Source organism: Petromyzon marinus, unplaced genomic scaffold (genome assembly GCF_048934315.1).
Source record: "Petromyzon marinus isolate PM22_M1 ecotype Great Lakes invasive population unplaced genomic scaffold, UKy_Petmar_22M1.pri1.0 PM_G_Scaffold_35, whole genome shotgun sequence".
Taxonomy (NCBI): domain Eukaryota; kingdom Metazoa; phylum Chordata; class Hyperoartia; order Petromyzontiformes; family Petromyzontidae; genus Petromyzon; species Petromyzon marinus.
The window spans coordinates 396,752-415,526 of NW_027422928.1; the positions used below are offsets into that span (position 1 = coordinate 396,752).

Below are 18,775 nucleotides of genomic sequence, written 5' to 3' on the forward strand. Positions count from 1 at the left end.
CTGCTTTGCGTGGATTCTGCCTCTTGAAAAGTCTATTAACTTCTCCCTCCTGAAAGGAGATAGTCGTCTCTGTAGTATTGGTGGGGGATGGGGCCTCTTGGGTTGGAAGGGGTGGTTCAGGACAGTCCAATTGTCTTTCAAATCTACAGTAGAACTCGTTCAGGTCGTTGGCTAGGCGGGAGTCGTTAGTGGTGTGGGGGGCTCTGGGTTTGTAGTTGGTGATCTGCCTGAGCCCTCTCCAGACAGAAGCAGCGTCGTTTGTAGAGAACTGGTGTTTTAGTCTCTCTGAGTACAGTCGTTTAGCCTCTCTCACCGCTTTGCTAAACCTGTTCTTCGACTCCTTGAATCTGTCTCTATCTCCACTCCTAAACGCTTCCTCCTTCTCCAACCTCAACCTTCTGAGCTTTGCTGAGAACCAGGGCTTATTGTTGTTAAAGTTCACCCTGGTACGTGTTGGGATACAGCAGTCCTCACAGAAGCTGATGTAGGACGTCACAGCCTCTGTGAGTTCATCCAGACTATTGGTAGCAGTCGTGAACATATCCCAGTCAGTACAGTCTAAGCACGCCCGCAAATCTTCCACAGCCTCACTGGTCCACTGTTTAGATGTCCTCACAGCAGGTTTACAGAGTTTTAGTTTCTGCCTGTATGCAGGAATCAGGTGGACTATGGCATGGTCAGAGTGTCCTAGTGCTGCTCGGGGGACGGCGTGGTAGGCTCTACTGACTGTAGTGTAGCAGTGATCCAGAGTGTTCCCTTCTTTGGTTGGGCATTTAATGAATTGTATGTATTTGGGGAGTTCGTGGCTGAGATTACCTTTGTTAAAGTCGCCAAGTACGATAACCAACGAATCTGGATTTGCTCGCTCCACACTCAGAATCTGATCGGCGAGCATGCGTTAATGTAAAAACAAATACCACCGCCTTTCGTCTTGCCGGAGAGTGCTATGTCACGATCCGATCTTACAAGATGGAATCCTGCTAGTTGTAGCGAAGTGTCCGGAATCAAATCACACAGCCATGTTTCCGTGAAGCACAAAGCAGAAGCTGAAAGAAAGTCTTTGTTTTTTACCATCAGTAGCTGAAGTTCATCCATTTTGTTGTACAGTGAACGTACGTTGGAGAGGAAAAAGCTCAGAAGCACTGTTCGGATCCCGCGTCTGCGTAGCCGTACTAGAGCCCCCGACCGTTTACCCCTTGGGCGGCGTTTCGCTGCTTGAGCAAAGCCTAGCGCGGCATTGACTAGAATGCCTACTAATTCTGCCGCTGGAAGCAGAAAAGTAGGAATTAAATCCACAGGAGTTGTTTCCCTGATATTTAAAAGTTCGTCTCTTGTTAAAGAACTCCGAAAATCTTGGCAAAACACTGAATTGACAGACAAAACAAGACAAAACAGGGCGCACCGACCGGCTGAGGCTACTATCATCGGCGCCATCTTCGCACCAGCACGGGTGTGCTGAACAGCAGGACTCTCTCACCAGCACTGGTGTGTTGAACAGTAGGCCCCTCTCACCAGCATGGGAGTGGTGAACAGCAGGCCCCTCTCACCAACACGGGTGTGATGAACAGTAGGCCTCTCTCACCAGCATGGGAGTGAACAGCAGGCCCCTCTCACCAACACGGGTGTGATGAACAGCACGCCCCTCTCACCAGCACGGATGTGATGAATAGTAGGCCTCTCTCACCAGCACGGGTGTGTTGAACAGCAGGCCCCTCTCACCAGCACGGGTGTGCTGAACAGTAGGCCCCTCTCACCAGCACGGGTGTGCTGAACAGCAGGCCCCTCTCACCAGCACGGGTGTGTTAAAACAGCAGGCCCCACTCACCAGCACGGGTGTGTTAAACAGCAGGCCCCTCTCACCAGCACGGGTGTGTTGAACAGCAGGCCCGTCTCACCAGCACGGGTGTGCTGAACAGCAGGCCCCTCAACACGGGTGTGCTGAACAGCAGGCCTCTCTCACCAGCACGGGTGTGCTGAACAGCAGGCCCCTCTCACCAACACGGATGTGATGAACAGCAGGCCCCTCTCACCAGCACGGGTGTGCTGAACAGCAGGCCCCTCAACAGCAGGCCTCTCTCACCAGCGCAGGTGTGCTGAACAGCAGGCCTCTCAACAGCAGGCCTCTCTCACCAGCAAGGGTGTGCTGAACAGCAGGCCCCTCAACACGGGTGTACTGAACAGCAGGCCTCTCTCACCAGCACGGGTGTGATGAACAGCAGGCCTCTCAACAGCAGGCCTCTCTCACCAGCACGGGTGTGATGAACAGCAGGCCTCTCTCACCAGCACGAGTGTGTTGAACAGCAAGCCCCTCTCAAGACAAAACTGGACAAAACAGGGCGCACCAACCGGCCGAGGCTGCCATCATCGGGGCCATGAACTCTGTCCTAGTGGTCTTCCCCCCATGTGTACTGTCGCCTGCTGACGTATGTACTGCCGTACACTGTATTTATAACTTTCAGTCGGCAGACGGCGCTATTACGCTACATTTGGAATGTGCTAACCCAGCGGCCCCCACCCTTTTTGGCACCAGGGACCGGTTTCGTGGAAGACAATTTTTTTCACGGACCGGGGGAGGGGGGGGGTTCATCATTGGGTCTTTCCCCCTTTTCAAAGAAGCTCTCCAGCGACGTTTGTTTATTACACATTGTGGCTACTAGGGGGTTAGAGCTTGTGGGCTTTATACCAACACTGTGACTGAGACAAGTGCGCAGTGCGGGAAGGAGGCGCGGACGGAAGTGGTAAATAATAAAATAATGGGGCGGGCCACACGCGGACTCACCGCTCACCTCCTGCTGCTGTGCGGCCCGGTTCCTAACAGGGGGTTGGGGACCCCTGTGCTAACCCACCAAGCAGGGTAGGTAAGCATTCTCATTCGTGATATTCGATATTTCAGAGTCCGTATTTATGGCGTCCATTGCATTAAGACGGGCAAAGTGCGTGTAATTTGGAGACGGACAAAGGCATCTCGGGGATCACAGATAGCTTGGTGGTGATGGCTATGCTGTACGTAGCCTCTAATCCAGCACCGCAGAGGCAGTGAGGGTGGCTGGACCGCACACGTTTTGCGAAAATCCCTTCCCATGGACGTCGAGGAGGTGCCACTCCCCGGCACGCCGGAAGAAGGCAGTACAGCAAAGTGCAGACTAAATATTGTAGATCCCTTCTGTATGCGTGTATGTTGAACTTCTTTTGCACGGTACGGAGCCAATTGTGCGAATTGGAGGGATCAACACTCATTAACTTAATTTGCAGAGGACTGCAGAGCTTGGCTAATTGTTGGTGTTGGCTCACAGCCTGTATGCCTGAGGTTCCTCAGCGATGGTGAGATGCAATTTGCAATGAATGATGACGCGATATGAAACTAAACATGAGTATTAGCAATAGGTGATGTTTTAGTGCGTTAAACGGTGGCTGTATCACACGCACTCAGAGGTTCTGATTTGTAATAATCTTGAAAAGCGTGTTACTAAATTTCTGCCAGTAGATGAAGGCGCTATTTTAGTTAGTATTGGCGATGTAATGCGGGTTAAAGCTTGCGCACAAATTGGAGGCTTTGGAAGATAAGCCTATAGAGGTGTTTCACGATAACATGCCATGTCACTTTCATGCAGTAGAGAAGCAGCAGCTCGCCTGCGTTTAAGTGACTCGGTACAATGGTGAGCACAATGCTTGATAAGTAGGGACGTGCTCACCCAGCCATGGATAGAACTAAATAATGAAGCAATTCTGCTGGAGCTTTTCTTTTGTTGGCGGCAGGCTACCTATCTGTAATACCCAATTCTGACGTGGCATTGTGCTTGCCACTCACCCCTTCATGTGCCATGCCGGCCTGTTAAGGCTATATGGGGGATCTTTGTGTTTGTGGAGAGAGTGAAGAGTTTTCCATACCTGGGCAGTGTGCTCATGACCAGCTCCGGTTTGACAACAGAGGTCTCATTCCGAATCAGTCAAGCGGCATTAACTTTCCATCAGTTGCGTAAAGCTACCTGGTCTGTCACTCCCTATGAAGCTTCGGATCTTCTCGGCCAGTCATGCCCTCCCTTCTCTACGCTTGCAAAATGTAAACCCCCCTAAAGGAAAATCTTCCCTGGTTAGAAACATTTAGGCTGGCCTGCCTACGATCCATCCTGGGTTTAACCAGGCTGGATTGTGTGAGGAGCTCACAGATCTTTAAAAGATCTGGACAAAATCCCATCGGTGAGCTCCTCTGGCAGGCAAGGTTGCATTAGTTGGGTCATGTAGCCCACATGCCTAAACAGCTTTTGTTCAGCCAGATAGAGGGGGCTAAACGAGAAGAGATGGAGTGATGTGGTACAAGAGGATGTGGAGCTGAGTGGACTGGTACCAGTGGTGTCTAGATCGGCCTAATTGGAGGAGGCTCGTGAATGCTGCTGCTGGGCAGTTGGGTGGCTGAAGCACAGCAAGTTGGCACAGTACGGGGCACAGGTGGTGCATCGGCCATTCATTTCAGTCAGTGGACCCCTGGCACCTGGGTCTGCCCCATAACCTCCTACCAGTTGGCCTTCGACTCTTCACGTGATCTCAACATGCACATAGCCTGGCACAAGCGATGTGGTGAGGTCACCGCCACTTAGTGGCGAATGGCGGTTGTTGTGTCGACCTGTATGGGTGGTCTGTGTAATGTAAAGGAAGTGTTTTTGGCGGCCGCAAAGTCCTAAACTTTTTAATGAAAAACAAATGGAACAGGTTCCCTCTTGTGAACAGCACTTACTGCAACACAACATTGAGAAACAACGCGCACCACGGTAACTCCCGGGTCGGCCGCAGCAAGATTCTAAACGGCAAACCCCTCTGTGCCGTCACGAGCGCCGCCACCACCGGCCTGTCCCCCCTCCCCCGAACGCCAACGACGACACCTGGTAACCTACCCGCTGGAAAAAATTAACGGTGCTCAAGCGGTTACGTAGCTCAGTGGGACTTTATCCGCTAAAATATAAAACATTTCAGTTTGTTACTTTTTAAAAAATAATTTTTAATCTTAAAAAGTCACCGATCCGTCGCCGATACCTGAAAGATCCAGACGCCGATACCTGAAAGATCCAGAATGAAAGCGCCCGTGAACATATCTCCTGGATGGTGTCCGGCCCTAGGCCCGCCAGCACCATGGACTTGTGCTCCTCGGGGGGGTTCAAGCAGACCCGCACCACGTCCAGGCTGCCGCGCGGCAAGGCGCCGCACGCCGGGCAGGCGACCGCCCCCGTCTTGAACTCGCGTTCACCGTCCTCGTCGCAAAAGAGGTGCGAGCAGGAGGTGACCCAGGCGAAGTCGCCGACAATGCGCTGGCACTTCCTCAAGTTGCACACCAGAATTTCTTCGTGCGCCGACATTTCCTCCCCGCCTGACCACTGGCCCCGGGGGGGCCGCCAGTTCTTCTGTTCCAGTCGCCGCCGTTCTGGTTGAGGGAAACGAATCACGGGTGAAACACGTTTTCGCATGGAGCGCGCAAAATGCGTTCGCGTTTTTTTTTTTGCGAGCTCCTGCCGTTTACTGACCGGCTGAGAGCTCCAGAGAGAGCACCGGGGTGCGGTCTCGTTCGTTAAGGGCGGCGAGAGATCTTGGTCAGGGTAATGACGGAAGCAAGTGAGGTAAAGTACGATGGCGAAGCAAACAGAAATCAGTTGGGAGAGCAACGGTTTTAGAGGATAAATTGCTGAGCAGGGGGAGTGTTCTGACCTGCGGTTTGGTGAGTGGGTGGATGAGTTTGTGGGTGAGTGAGCGAACTTGTAAGTGGCTGATGGGCTGGGTGTATGCACGTTGAACTTATTTCACACCGTACAGAGCGAACCGTGCTAATCGGAGGTACGGGTAGAGGACAAGAAACTAAACACAAAGACCAGTGCAAAAGAAATTAGTTTTCAATCAAGATGATTTTAAAATGCACAGTTTCAGTGGATTCCTAATAGCAGAAGGAAAATGGTTCCAGACGGACGCAGAAGCGCATCTGAAAATGCGCAACGCTTGCCCAAAAACCTCTGCGAGGGTGAGTGTGTTGTGACCTGCAGGGTGGTGGGGTGAGTGGATGGGTTTCTGGGTGAGTGAACTTGTCAGTGGCTGACTGGTTCAGTGAGTGTCTTGTTGTGCCTGCAGTTTGGTGAGTGGGTGGGTGAGTTAGTGGGTGAGTGAGCCTGTGAGTGGCCGACTGGCTTTAGTGTGCTGTCGTGACCTGCAATGTGGTGAGTGGGTAAGTGGATGCGTGCGTGGGTGAGTGAGTGAACTAGTCAGTGGCTGGTTGGCTCAGTGAGTGTCTTGTTGTGCGTGCAGTTTGGTGAGTGGGTGCAAGTGAATTAGTAGGTGAGTGAGCCTGTCAGTGGCTGGCTGGCTTAGCGTGCTGTCGTAACCTTCAATGTGATGAGTGGGTGGTTGGATGAGTGAGTTAGTAGGTGAGGGAGCTTGTCAGTGGCTGACTAGCTGTGTTGAGTCCTCACCACTTGAGATTGGGACGGATTGGGGAGGCCTTCGTTCCAGAAGTCGATTGACAATGGCAGAGGATAATGACTGCATGCCACACTCAATGTGCCGTCTGTATTCATCCGTATTGTTAATGTATGAATACGCCTGTTGCTCAGGAAAGCCCCACTGAGTCTCAACTCTTCTTCAGGAGGGGTCCTGCCAAGTTTGCACAAGAGGGGGCGATGTTGCTGTGATCCCTCCCACTGAGCCATTTCCAGGTAATCTTTTAGCTTTGGGATGTGGTTCTGGCAAGTACCAGTTCCACTGTGTTTGTGGGTTTAGCTATGGGAGGGAAACTCGGAGGAAACCAATGGAGATCACACACATGCCACTCTGTAGTACAGAGAATGATCACACAAACCATTGCCGGACAGCTGGGATCACTCCGTGTAGAGTGCTGTACAGTATCTAAATGTGTAGGGGCCATCCTTTTCGTGCGTACGCAAAAATCTGTCAAAACCTGACCCCGAACGCACGCGGACTTTTTACACACCCCCCCCCCACCTGCCTACGTACGTTCGCCTGACGCATCACCCCCCCACCCCCTAGAATCGGCCGTAGAACGGCCGATATGTAATCCACGCAGAAACGATCAATTATTCATATTAACGTGTTTAAGCAAACAGATAGTCCACCGCCGGCTGCATTATTATCGAGGCTTCAACCCCCCCCCCCCCATTTCCTATGCGTACATTGTGAGTAGACCCCTCCATATGCAAGCGTACGCATTTTGGGTATCCCCCTCCATGACAACGAACTAAATGGATGGCCCCGTATCGGGAAAAATCGGAGGACCCTGAGACAAATCCACGCAATCAACATGGGGAGAGAGACGCAGACTCCAAATATACAGCAGCAGGAGCAAGCGTGGTCAGGGCCTGGGCGCGAACCGACGATCTCCTGTAGGCCAGGCGAGGATGTTAACATCTAGTCACCGTGATGATAACAGGCGAGGTAGTTAACATCTCCTAGTCACCTTGATGACAACAGGCGAGGTAGTTAACATCTCCTAGTCACGGTGATGATGACAGGCGAGGTAGTTAACATCTCCTAGTCACCGTGATGATAACAGGCGAGGTAGTTAACATCTCCTAGTCACCGTGATGATAACAGGCGAGGTAGTTAACATCTCCTAGTCACCGTGATGACGACAGGCGAGGTAGTTAACATCTCATAGTCACCGTGATGATAACAGGCGAGGTAGTTAACATCTCCTAGTCACCGTGATGATAACAGGCGAGGCAGTTGACATCTCCTAGTCACCGTGATGATGACAGGCGAGGTAGTTAACATCTCCTAGTCACCGTGATGATAACAGGCGAGGTAGTTAACATCTCCTAGTCACCGTGATGATAACAGGCGAGGAAGTTAACATCTCCTAGTCACCGTGATGATGACAGGCGAGGTAGTTAACATCTCCTAGTCACCATGATGACAACAGGCGAAGTAGCTAACATCTCCTAGTCACCGTGATGATAACAGGCGAGGTAGTTAACATCTCCTAGTCACCGTGATGACAGGCGAGGTAGTTAACATCTCCTAGTCACCTTTATGACAACAGGTGAGGTAGTTAACATCTCCTAGTTACCGTGATTATGACAGGCGAGGTAGTTAACATCTCCTAGTCACCGTGATGATGACAGGGAAGGTAGTTAACATCTCTTAGTCACCGTGATTATGACAGGCGAGGTAGTTAACATCTCCTAGTCACCGTGATGACAGGCGAGGTAGTTAACATCTCCTAGTCACCTTGATAACAACAGGTGAGGTAGTTAACATCTCCTAGTCACCGTGATGATAACAGGCGAGGTAGTTAACATCTCTTAGTCACCGTGATTATGACAGGCGAGGTAGTTAACATCTCCTAGTCACCGTGATGATAACAGGCGTGGTAGTTAACATATCTTAGTCACCGTGATTATGACAGGCGAGGTAGTTAACATCTCCTAGTCACCGTGATGATAACAGGCGAGGTAGTTAACATCTCCTAGTCACCGTGATGACAACAGGCGAGGTAGTTAACATCTCCTAGTCACCGTGATAATGACAGGCGAGGTAGTTAACATCTCCTAGTCACCGTGATGATGACAGGCGAGGTAGTTAACATCTCCTAGTCACCGTGATGATAACAGGCGAGGTAGTTAACATCTCCTAGTCACCGTGATGATAACAGGCGAAGTAGTTAACATCTCCTAGCACATTCCAAACCCTGCACAGCAATCAAATCGCTGGGGATGGGAGGGGGGGTGTAAAACGTCGTATTTCCAAGCAAAGTAAAATGTTGTGGACCCCATGAGGCTGATGAAAGTTTCGCCCTTACGAAAGCGACGCTGGGTCGTGGCTCACAGGGCGATACCAAATAAAAAATAAAATAAATGAATTAAATCCATCGCCTCACAACTTTTTGAGGGTTTCCCGCGCTTTTTTTATTGTTTGTGTTTAGTGAGACACCACGTCTGAGGGTAACCCTCAGACGTGGTGTCTCATCACTACTATGAGGCGACTTTTACTGGTAGGAAGGAAGATTGTAATCTGAGTGTACCAGCCTGCAATAGATTAATGTGTCCGTCCGTCCGTCCCCTTTCAATACTCTAACGAAGTGAAATCTCGTGTGACTGTCATCCTTTATTTAACCACGTGAGTGACGTCATTGAGAGTCACTCTCTTGTCACTGACATCCTTTATACTGGTAGTAGCGAAGATTGTAAACTGAGTGTACCAGCCTGCAATAGATTAATGTGTCCGTCCGTCCCCTTTCAATACTTTAACGAAGTGAAATCTCGTGCTGTTTGGGTGTAAAATCAGCAATAGACAGCGCAGAGACTTGACAAAATTCCAATGTTCCTACCAGCCCACCCTGCAGGGACCTGTTAACCCCTCCCCCCCCAGCGTGTAATATTGTTTTTGTTATTTATAAACACTCGGATTCCCGCACTTTTTATCGCTTGTTTCGTGACCTTCAAGGGGTGAGAAAAAAAATTAAGAACAAAAAACCCCCCTCAGACGTAGCAACTCCGAAGTCTTAAAAAAAAAGACGTGTAAAATTGTATTTATAATCAAACTACTCGGCAACGTAAAATAACAGCCCTCTGCTTGATATGAACCCCGAAGTGTTTAATGTGAGATATAGAAAAAAATATATAGTTTTGTGTTGTTTTTACCTCACAGCAATCCACACGCTCGGTGACGTCACCCTGCAGCTGCGCTCGTGACGTCACGGTGGGGGAGGGGGTTGAGGCACGCGTGACGTCACGGTGCGGGAGAGTGGTTGCGGGCGACCGTGTGACGTCACGGACCCCCCCCCGCACCCCTCCCCTTCCGCGTGACGTCACCCCTCGCGCTCGTGACCTGAACAAGGCAGTTGTTTCGATTTAAAGCTTTCGTGACTGCAAGGATTGATCTTCTTTGGTTCTTTCGGTAAAGTCACCACCACGTAGAATGAGAATAAAATAATAAATTGATAAAATAACACAATAAAATTCTCACGACGTTTCGGCCACAACACAAGCGGCCTTCATCAGGTGAAGGGACAAGACTGTCTGGAGGACAGCGCTGGAGCGAACACAGCCAAGCTCAGACCGCGACCTTTAAGCTGTGTGAGAAGAAACAGAGCGCCTTGACAAAGGAATTAGCATAGAATTTAGCATTGAAATAGCTGAGTGATTAGCTAAATTCAATGCTAATTCCTTTGTCAAGGGGTGCCTCTGCGGATGTGTATGCTTTAACTTTAACATAGCCATTTCTGTGACCAGTCACAAGCTAATCACTCAGCTATTTCAATGCTAAATTATATGCTAATTCCTTTGTCAAGGCGCTTTGTTTCTTCTCACACAGCTTAAAGGTCGTGATCTGAGCGTGGCTGTGTTCGCTCCAGCGCTGTCCTCCAGACAGTCTCGTCCCTTCACCTGATGAAGGCCGCTTGTGTTGTGGCCGAAACGTCGTGAGAATTTTATTGTGTTATTTTATTTTATCAAGCCTGTGTGTGTGAAAGTTTGTCAGTCTGTGTGAGTGTGAGATTGTCAGACTGTGTGTGTGTGAGATTGTCTGCCTGTGTGTGTGAGATTGTCAGTCTGTGTGAGTGTGAGATTGTCAGCCTGTGTGTGTGAGAGATTGTCAGTCTGTGTGTGTGAGAGATTGTCAGTCTGTGTGTGTGAGAGATTGTCAGTCTGTGTGAGTGTGAGATTGTCAGACTGTGTGTGTGTGAGATTGTCAGCCTGTGTGTGTGTGTGAGATTGTCAGCCTGTGTGTGTGGGTGAGATTGTCTGCCTGTGTGTGTGTTTGAGATTGTCAGTGTGTGTGTGTGTGTGAGATTGTCAGCCTGTGTGTGGGTGAGATTGTCTGCCTGTGTGTGTGTGTGAGATTGTCAGTGTGTGTGTGTGAGATTGTCTGCCTGTGTGTGAGATTGTCAGTCTGTGTGTGTGTGTGAGATTGTCAGCATGTGTGTGTGAGATTGTCAGTCTGTGTGTGTGTGAGATTGTCAGTGTGTGTGTGTGTGAGATTGTCAGTCTGTGTGTGTGTGAGATTGTCTGCCTGTGTGTGTGAGATTATCAGTCTGTGTGTGTGTGAGATTGTATGCCTGTGTGTGTGAGATTGTCAGTCTGTGAGTGTGAGATTATCAGTCTGTGTGTGTGTGAGATTGTCTGCCTGTGTGTGTGTGTGAGATTGTCTGCCTGTGTGTGTGAGATTGTCTGCCTGTGTGTGTGGGTGAGATTGTCTGCCTGTGTGTGTGTGAGATTGTCAGTCTGTGTGTTTGTGTGAGATTGTCTGCCTGTGTGTGTGTGAGGTTGTCAGTGTGTGTGTGTGTGAGATTGTCTGCCTGTGTGTGTGTGAGGTTGTCTGCCTATGTGTGTGTGAGAGATTGTCAGTGTGTGTGAGATTGTCAGCCTGTGTGAGTGTGAGATTGTCAGCCTGTGTGTGTGTGAGAGATTGTCAGTGTGTGTGTGTGTGAGATTGTCAGCCTGTGTGTGTGTGTGTGAGATTGTCAGTCTCTGTGTGTGTGAGATTGTCAGTGTGTGTGTGTGTGAGATTGTCTGCCTGTGTGTGTGTGAGATTGTCAGTGTGTGTGAGTGTGAGGTTGTCAGTGTGTGAGTTTGTCAGTGTGTGTGTGAGGTTGTCAGTATGTGAGTGTGAGGTTGTCAGTGTGTGAGTGTGAGATTGTCAGTGTGTGTGAGTGTGAGGTTGTCAGTGTGTGAGTGTGAGGTTGTCAGTGTGTGAGTGTGAGGTCAGTGTGTGAGTGTGAGATTGTCAGTGTGTGTGAGTGTGAGGTTGTCAGTGTGTGAGGTTGTCAGTGTGTGAGTGTGAGGTTGTCAGTGTGTGTGTGTGAGATTGTCAGCCTGTGTGTGTGTGTGAGGTTGTCAGTGTGTGTGAGTGTGAGGTTGTCAGTGTGTGAGTGTGAGGTTGTCAGTGTGTGTGAGTGTGAGGTTGTCAGTGTGTGTGAGTGTGAGGTTGTCAGTGTGTGTGTGAGTTTGTCAGTGTGTGTGAGGTTGTCAGTGTGTGTGTGTGAGTGAGGTTGTCAGTGTGTAAGTGTGAGGTTGTCAGTGTATGTGTGTGAGTGTGAGGTTGTCAGTGTGTGTGTGTGAGTGTGAGGTTGTCAGTGTGTGTGTGTGAGGTTGTCAGTGTGTGTGTGTGAGTGTGAGGTTGTCAGTGTGTGTGTGTGTGTGAGGTTGTCAGTGTGTGAGTGTGAGGTTGTCAGTGTGTGAGTGTGAGGTTGTCAGTGTGTGTGAGTGTGAGGTTGTCAGTGTGTGTGAGGTTGTCAGTGTTTGTGTGTGAGTGAGGTTGTCAGTGTGTAAGTGTGAGGTTGTCAGTGTGTGTGTGTGTGTGAGGTTGTCAGTGTGTGAGTGTGAGGTTGTCAGTGTGTGAGTGTGAGGTTGTCAGTGTGTGTGAGTGTGAGGTTGTCAGTGTGTGTGTGAGGTTGTCAGTGTGTGTGTGTGAGGTTGTCAGTGTGTGTGTGTGAGTGTGAGGTTGTCAGTGTGTATGTGTGTGTGAGGTTGTCAGTGTGTGTGTGTGAGGGTGAGGTTGTCAGTGTGTGTGAGTGTGAGGTTGTCAGTGTGTGTGTGTGAGGTTGTCAGTGTGTGAGTGTGAGGGTGAGGTTGTCAGTGTGTGTGTGTGTGAGTGTGAGGTTGTCAGTGTGTGTGTGAGTGTGAGGTTGTCAGTGTGTGTGTGTGAGGGTGAGGTTGTCAGTGTGTGTGTGTGTGTGAGGTTGTCAGTGTGTGAGTGTGAGGGTGAGGTTGTCAGTGTGTGTGTGTGAGTGTGAGGTTGTCAGTGTGTGAGTGTGAGGTTGTCAGTGTGTGTGAGTGTGAGGTTGTCAGTGTGTGTGATTGTGAGGTTGTCAGTGTGTGTGAGTGTGAGGTTGTCAGTGTGTGTGTGAGTGTGAGGTTTTCAGTGTGTGAGTGTGAGGTTGTCAGTGTGTGTGTGAGTGTGAGGTTGTCACAGTGTGTGTGAGTATGAGGTTGTCAGTGTGTGAGTGTGAGGTTGTCAGTGTGTGTGTGAGGTTGTCAGTGTGTGTGTGTGAGGTTGTCAGTGTGTGAGTGTGAGGTTGTCAGTGTGTGTGAGTGTGAGGTTGTCACAGTGTGTGAGTGTGAGGTTGTCAGTGTGTGTGTGTGAGTGTGAGGTTGTCAGTGTGTGTGTGAGGTTGTCAGTGTGTGTGTGTGAGGTTGTCAGTGTGTGTGTGTGAGTGTGAGGTTGTCAGTGTGTATGTGTGTGTGAGGTTGTCAGTGTGTGTGTGTGAGGGTGAGGTTGTCAGTGTGTGTGAGTGTGAGGTTGTCAGTGTGTGTGTGTGAGGTTGTCAGTGTGTGAGTGTGAGGGTGAGGTTGTCAGTGTGTGTGTGTGTGAGTGTGAGGTTGTCAGTGTGTGTGTGAGTGTGAGGTTGTCAGTGTGTGTGTGTGAGGGTGAGGTTGTCAGTGTGTGTGTGTGTGTGAGGTTGTCAGTGTGTGAGTGTGAGGGTGAGGTTGTCAGTGTGTGTGTGTGAGTGTGAGGTTGTCAGTGTGTGAGTGTGAGGTTGTCAGTGTGTGTGAGTGTGAGGTTGTCAGTGTGTGTGATTGTGAGGTTGTCAGTGTGTGTGAGTGTGAGGTTGTCAGTGTGTGTGTGAGTGTGAGGTTTTCAGTGTGTGAGTGTGAGGTTGTCAGTGTGTGTGTGAGTGTGAGGTTGTCACAGTGTGTGTGAGTATGAGGTTGTCAGTGTGTGAGTGTGAGGTTGTCAGTGTGTGTGTGAGGTTGTCAGTGTGTGTGTGTGAGGTTGTCAGTGTGTGAGTGTGAGGTTGTCAGTGTGTGTGAGTGTGAGGTTGTCACAGTGTGTGAGTGTGAGGTTGTCAGTGTGTGTGTGTGAGTGTGAGGTTGTCAGTGTGTGTGTGAGTTTGTCAGTGTGTGTGAGGTTGTCAGTGTGTGTGTGTGAGTGAGGTTGTCAGTGTGTAAGTGTGAGGTTGTCAGTGTATGTGTGTGAGTGTGAGGTTGTCAGTATGTGTGTGTGAGTGTGAGGTTGTCAGTGTGTGTGTGTGAGGTTGTCAGTGTGTGTGTGTGAGTGTGAGGTTGTCAGTGTGTGTGTGTGTGTGAGGTTGTCAGTGTGTGAGTGTGAGGTTGTCAGTGTGTGAGTGTGAGGTTGTCAGTGTGTGTGAGTGTGAGGTTGTCAGTGTGTGTGAGTTTGTCAGTGTGTGTGAGGTTGTCAGTGTGTGTGTGTGAGTGAGGTTGTCAGTGTGTAAGTGTGAGGTTGTCAGTGTGTGTGTGTGTGTGAGGTTGTCAGTGTGTGAGTGTGAGGTTGTCAGTGTGTGAGTGTGAGGTTGTCAGTGTGTGTGAGTGTGAGGTTGTCAGTGTGTGTGTGAGGTTGTCAGTGTGTGTGTGTGAGGTTGTCAGTGTGTGTGTGTGAGTGTGAGGTTGTCAGTGTGTGTGTGTGTGTGAGGTTGTCAGTGTGTGTGTGTGAGGGTGAGGTTGTCAGTGTGTGTGAGTGTGAGGTTGTCAGTGTGTGTGTGTGAGGTTGTCAGTGCGTGAGTGTGAGGTTGTCACTGTGTGTGAGTGTGAGGTTGTCAGTGTGTCAGTGTGTGAGTGTGAGGTTGTCAGTGTGTGAGTGTGAGGTTGTCAGTGTGTGAGTGTGAGGTTGTCAGTGTGTGAGTGTGAGGGTGAGGTTGTCAGTGTGTGTGTGTGTGTGAGGTTGTCAGTGTGTGAGTGTGAGGGTGAGGTTGTCAGTGTGTGTGTGTGAGTGTGAGGTTGTCAGTGTGTGAGTGTGAGGTTGTCAGTGTGTGTGAGTGTGAGGTTGTCAGTGTGTGTGTGTGAGTGTGAGGTTGTCAGTGTGTGAGTGTGAGGTTGTCAGTGTGTGTGAGTGTGAGGTTGTCAGTGTGTGTGATTGTGAGGTTGTCAGTGTGTGTGAGTGTGAGGTTGTCAGTGTGTGTGTGAGTGTGAGGTTGTCAGTGTGTGAGTGTGAGGTTGTCAGTGTGTGTGTGAGTGTGAGGTTGTCACAGTGTGTGTGAGTGTGAGGTTGTCAGTGTGTGAGTGTGAGGTTGTCAGTGTGTGTGTGAGGTTGTCAGTGTGTGTGAGGTTGTCAGTGTGTGAGTGTGAGGTTGTCAGTGTGTGTGAGTGTGAGGTTGTCACAGTGTGTGAGTGTGAGGTTGTCAGTGTGTGTGTGTGAGTGTGAGGTTGTCAGTGTGTGTGTGTGTGTGAGGTTGTCAGTGTGTGTGTGTGAGGGTGAGGTTGTCAGTGTGTGTGAGTGTGAGGTTGTCAGTGTGTGTGTGTGAGGTTGTCAGTGCGTGAGTGTGAGGTTGTCACTGTGTGTGAGTGTGAGGTTGTCAGTGTGTCAGTGTGTGAGTGTGAGGTTGTCAGTGTGTGAGTGTGAGGTTGTCAGTGTGTGAGTGTGAGGTTGTCAGTGTGTGAGTGTGAGGTTGTCAGTGTGTGTGTGTGTGAGGTTGTCAGTGTGTGTGTGAGTGTGAGGTTGTCAGTGTGTGTGTGTGAGGGTGAGGTTGTCAGTGTGTGTGTGAGTGTGAGGTTGTCAGTGTGTGAGTGTGAGGGTGAGGTTGTCAGTGTGTGTGTGTGAGTGTGAGGTTGTCAGTGTGTGAGTGTGAGGTTGTCAGTGTGTGTAAGTGTGAGGTTGTCAGTGTGTGTGATTGTGAGGTTGTCAGTGTGTGTGAGTGTGAGGTTGTCAGTGTGTGTGTGAGGTTGTCAGTGTGTGAGTGTGAGGTTGTCAGTGTGTGTGTGAGTGTGAGGTTGTCACAGTGTGTGTGAGTGTGAGGTTGTCAGTGTGTGAGTGTGAGGTTGTCAGTGTGTGTGTGAGGTTGTCAGTGTGTGTGTGTGAGGTTGTCAGTGTGTGAGTGTGAGGTTGTCAGTGTGTGTGAGTGTGAGGTTGTCACAGTGTGTGAGTGTGAGGTTGTCAGTGTGTGTGTGTGTGAGGTTGTCACAGAGTGTGTGTGTGTGTGAGATTGTCAGTGTGTGAGTGTGAGGTTGTCACAGTGTGTGAGTGTGAGGTTGTCACAGTGTGTGTGAGTGTTAGTGTGTCACAGTGTGTGTGAGTGTGAGGTTGTCACAGTGTGTGTGAGGTTGTCAGTGTGTGAGTGTGAGGTTGTCACAGTGTGTGTGTGAGTGTGAGGTTGTCAGTGTGTGTGTGAGTGTGAGGTTGTCAGTGTGTGTGTGTGAGGTTGTCAGTGTGTGTGTGTGAGTGTGAGGTTGTCACAGTGTGTGTGAGTGTGAGGTTGTCAGTGTGTGTGTGAGGTTGTCACAGTGTGTGTGTGAGTGTGAGGTTGTCACTGACCCTGGTGAATCTTCGTCGTTGTCAAGGCCGCAGGCTTCACCTCCCTCACGACTCTCAAAATGGCGGCGAGCGAGGAGGGGGAGGAGCCAAATAAAACTCCGCGTCACGTGGGAGGGGAGAAACTGGAACCTGATTGGCTCCAAGGCGGAGAGATTTTTTTTTCGGGGAAATTGTTTTTCTTTTTAACCGTACGACGGATTTACAAAACTCACCATCAACAATAAACACTCGCGTTGGTATTGGCGCGGTCTGAATAAAAAAACACAAATTTTTATTGGTTATGATCAGAAATCTCATCTTGAGTAACAAAAAAAAATGACCCAAATGATATTCCGTATTCTTAGCTCTTTCGGTAAAGTCACGTTGAAGGGAAACAATAAAATAATAAAATATATATAACAATAAAAATTCTCACGACGTTTGGACCATAACACAAACGGTCGTCATCAGGTGTGTCGGTTTGCATAAATGTATTTATTTTTTAACGGTGTATTTATTTATTTATAAACGTTAGCACCACGCGCAGCGATTTGGCAGTTTATTTAGAAGGACTAGTCCATCTATGTTCTGAAAAGAGGAGGGGGGAGACGAAAAATTTATGTATGCTGTCTGAAAGCCACTGTAAGCGTGAATAATCAATTAAGACCTGAAATGGTTTATCAAATCGTTCCAATGATTGCTAAGCCAGAATCCATCTTCTCGGTTGAAATTGTCTCTGTGCTTGTATATGTGGATAGCCTCATGAACGAATCTCTCATGGTAGCCAGATGGCTTACAAAGAACCTCTGTCTTGGAAAAGTCAATGTCACGTTAGCCTTGCTAGTGACGTCATGTCACCAAGGTATTCACCCCACCCCCGTCCTGCGCGCCCTTGAGAGTGACGTCACCTCTGCTTGGTCACTGCCGATATCTGTTCCGGTACAATCCTTATTTGGGCAAAGCCACGCCCAGTGACTGGTGGCTCATTAACATGATGAGTTCGTGAAAGCCGTCGCGAGTTTATTGGGACGGGTTCAGCACCCACGCCCCCATCCCTCGACATATTGCCCGGGCTCATTAACATAATTTTATTCAGTTAAGGAGCCGCTCGTGGTAGGGGAGTGTCTTTTACCGTGACGTCATGTTACCTGCTGCTGCCGCGTGACGTCACGAGGTAACAGGAAGCGATCGCTTCGCTCTTGCACTGAAATCCGAGGTGAGAAATTATTATCGTGTTGGTGGTCGTGGTGGTGGTTGTTGTTTACCAAGGTAGAGCCTCGCTCTCTTTCGTAGGGATGTCAGTTGAGTAGCAGCGAGCATGGGAATCGATGTCCAGGTTGGAACTTTACAACGCGGGGCCTAGCCACGCGGGGCCTTGCCTCCTGCCCTCGCCTGATTGCGTTCACTTTAATTATCTCGCTTAAGTTTAATTTGTCTTCACCCGGCTCGCCACTTTGTAACTTTGTTTTATTGTCAACATTCACGCAGTTTTTATTTTTTTCACCAGGCCAAGCCCGCTTGAACTGCTATACCGCTCTTGTTATCAGAAGCGACCTGCCCACAACAACACAAGGTGAGGCTTTGTCAACGTGTGTGAATGTTTTGACTTAAAACTTTGGTGACTGCAGGAATTAATATTCTTGGTTCTTTCGGTAAAGTCACGTAGATAGAAAAAAATAACATTGTAAAATAATTAAGAATTGCAAATAAAGCAAAAACCACGTCGTTTCGATCGCAACACAAGTGGTCTTTATCTTATTGAATTTAATCTGTTATTTTTATTTTCAATCTACGTGACTTTACTGAAAGAACCAACAATATGTGCGTCAATGTATCTATCGGTCAAAGACGCTAAGCGCGTGCCGCTGTTGACTCTGAATGTGTGGAGGGGAACACCTTCACCACGGGGAGAGAGAGACAGAGACACGGATAGCCTCGGCTATGTTGATTGATCCTGGATTCATTACTTGGTGGAGTGAGGAAGAATTAATGCTGAGCAGATGAAGGTGGCCAGGCATGGTTCTGGTAACACCACCACCTGTTTACTCATGGCAGTGTGTGACAGTGTCAAGTTTGTGTTTGAAGTAAAGTCTATTAACTCTGTTGAACACGGAGGTTATATCAAAACAATAGTTTATTTTTGTTTTCCTCTGGAACTCTTCATAAGAATGTAAACAGGAGGTGAACACAGCACACACATGCAGCTGAAGTCGGAACTGCGATTGAACATTAATTAATGCATTTCTGCATAACACAAATAGTATTGTTTTCAAAACCCTTTGCTATGTCAGCTGAATTTAGCTTTCATAAATATTCCTTTTGTAGTCAGACAGCCGAAATTGTGTGCTTAGAGTTTTGGGTTAACATTCATCTTGGAAGATATGAAGGCTTCCAGGCATATTAATGACATTTCCCCTCTCATTGTGTGCCATAGCAGCTCGTGGAGAGAAACCCTTCAGGTGCACTCTGTGTGGGAAGGCGTTTGCACGTTCATCAAATCTGATGAATTTGAGAAACTTTTCATTACATCATGAATATATTAATAAGTATAGACGTGTAAGTCACGTGTGCATTCCTCTGTGCCTGACGTGTAGATGGT

The 18,775-nt window shown here is 49.0% G+C and overlaps 1 long non-coding RNA gene across 1 annotated transcript; it reads right to left on the minus strand.

Annotated features, from left to right (window-relative positions):
• Positions 1-4,668: 4,668 nt before the first annotated feature.
• Positions 4,669-16,278, minus strand: LOC142915767 (uncharacterized). The gene is made up of 3 exons (XR_012936092.1): positions 16,198-16,278; positions 9,633-9,819; positions 4,669-5,413 (listed from the first exon to the last, which is right to left on the minus strand). It is a non-coding gene; the product is annotated as an uncharacterized LOC142915767 (long non-coding RNA).
• Positions 16,279-18,775: the final 2,497 nt, after the last annotated feature.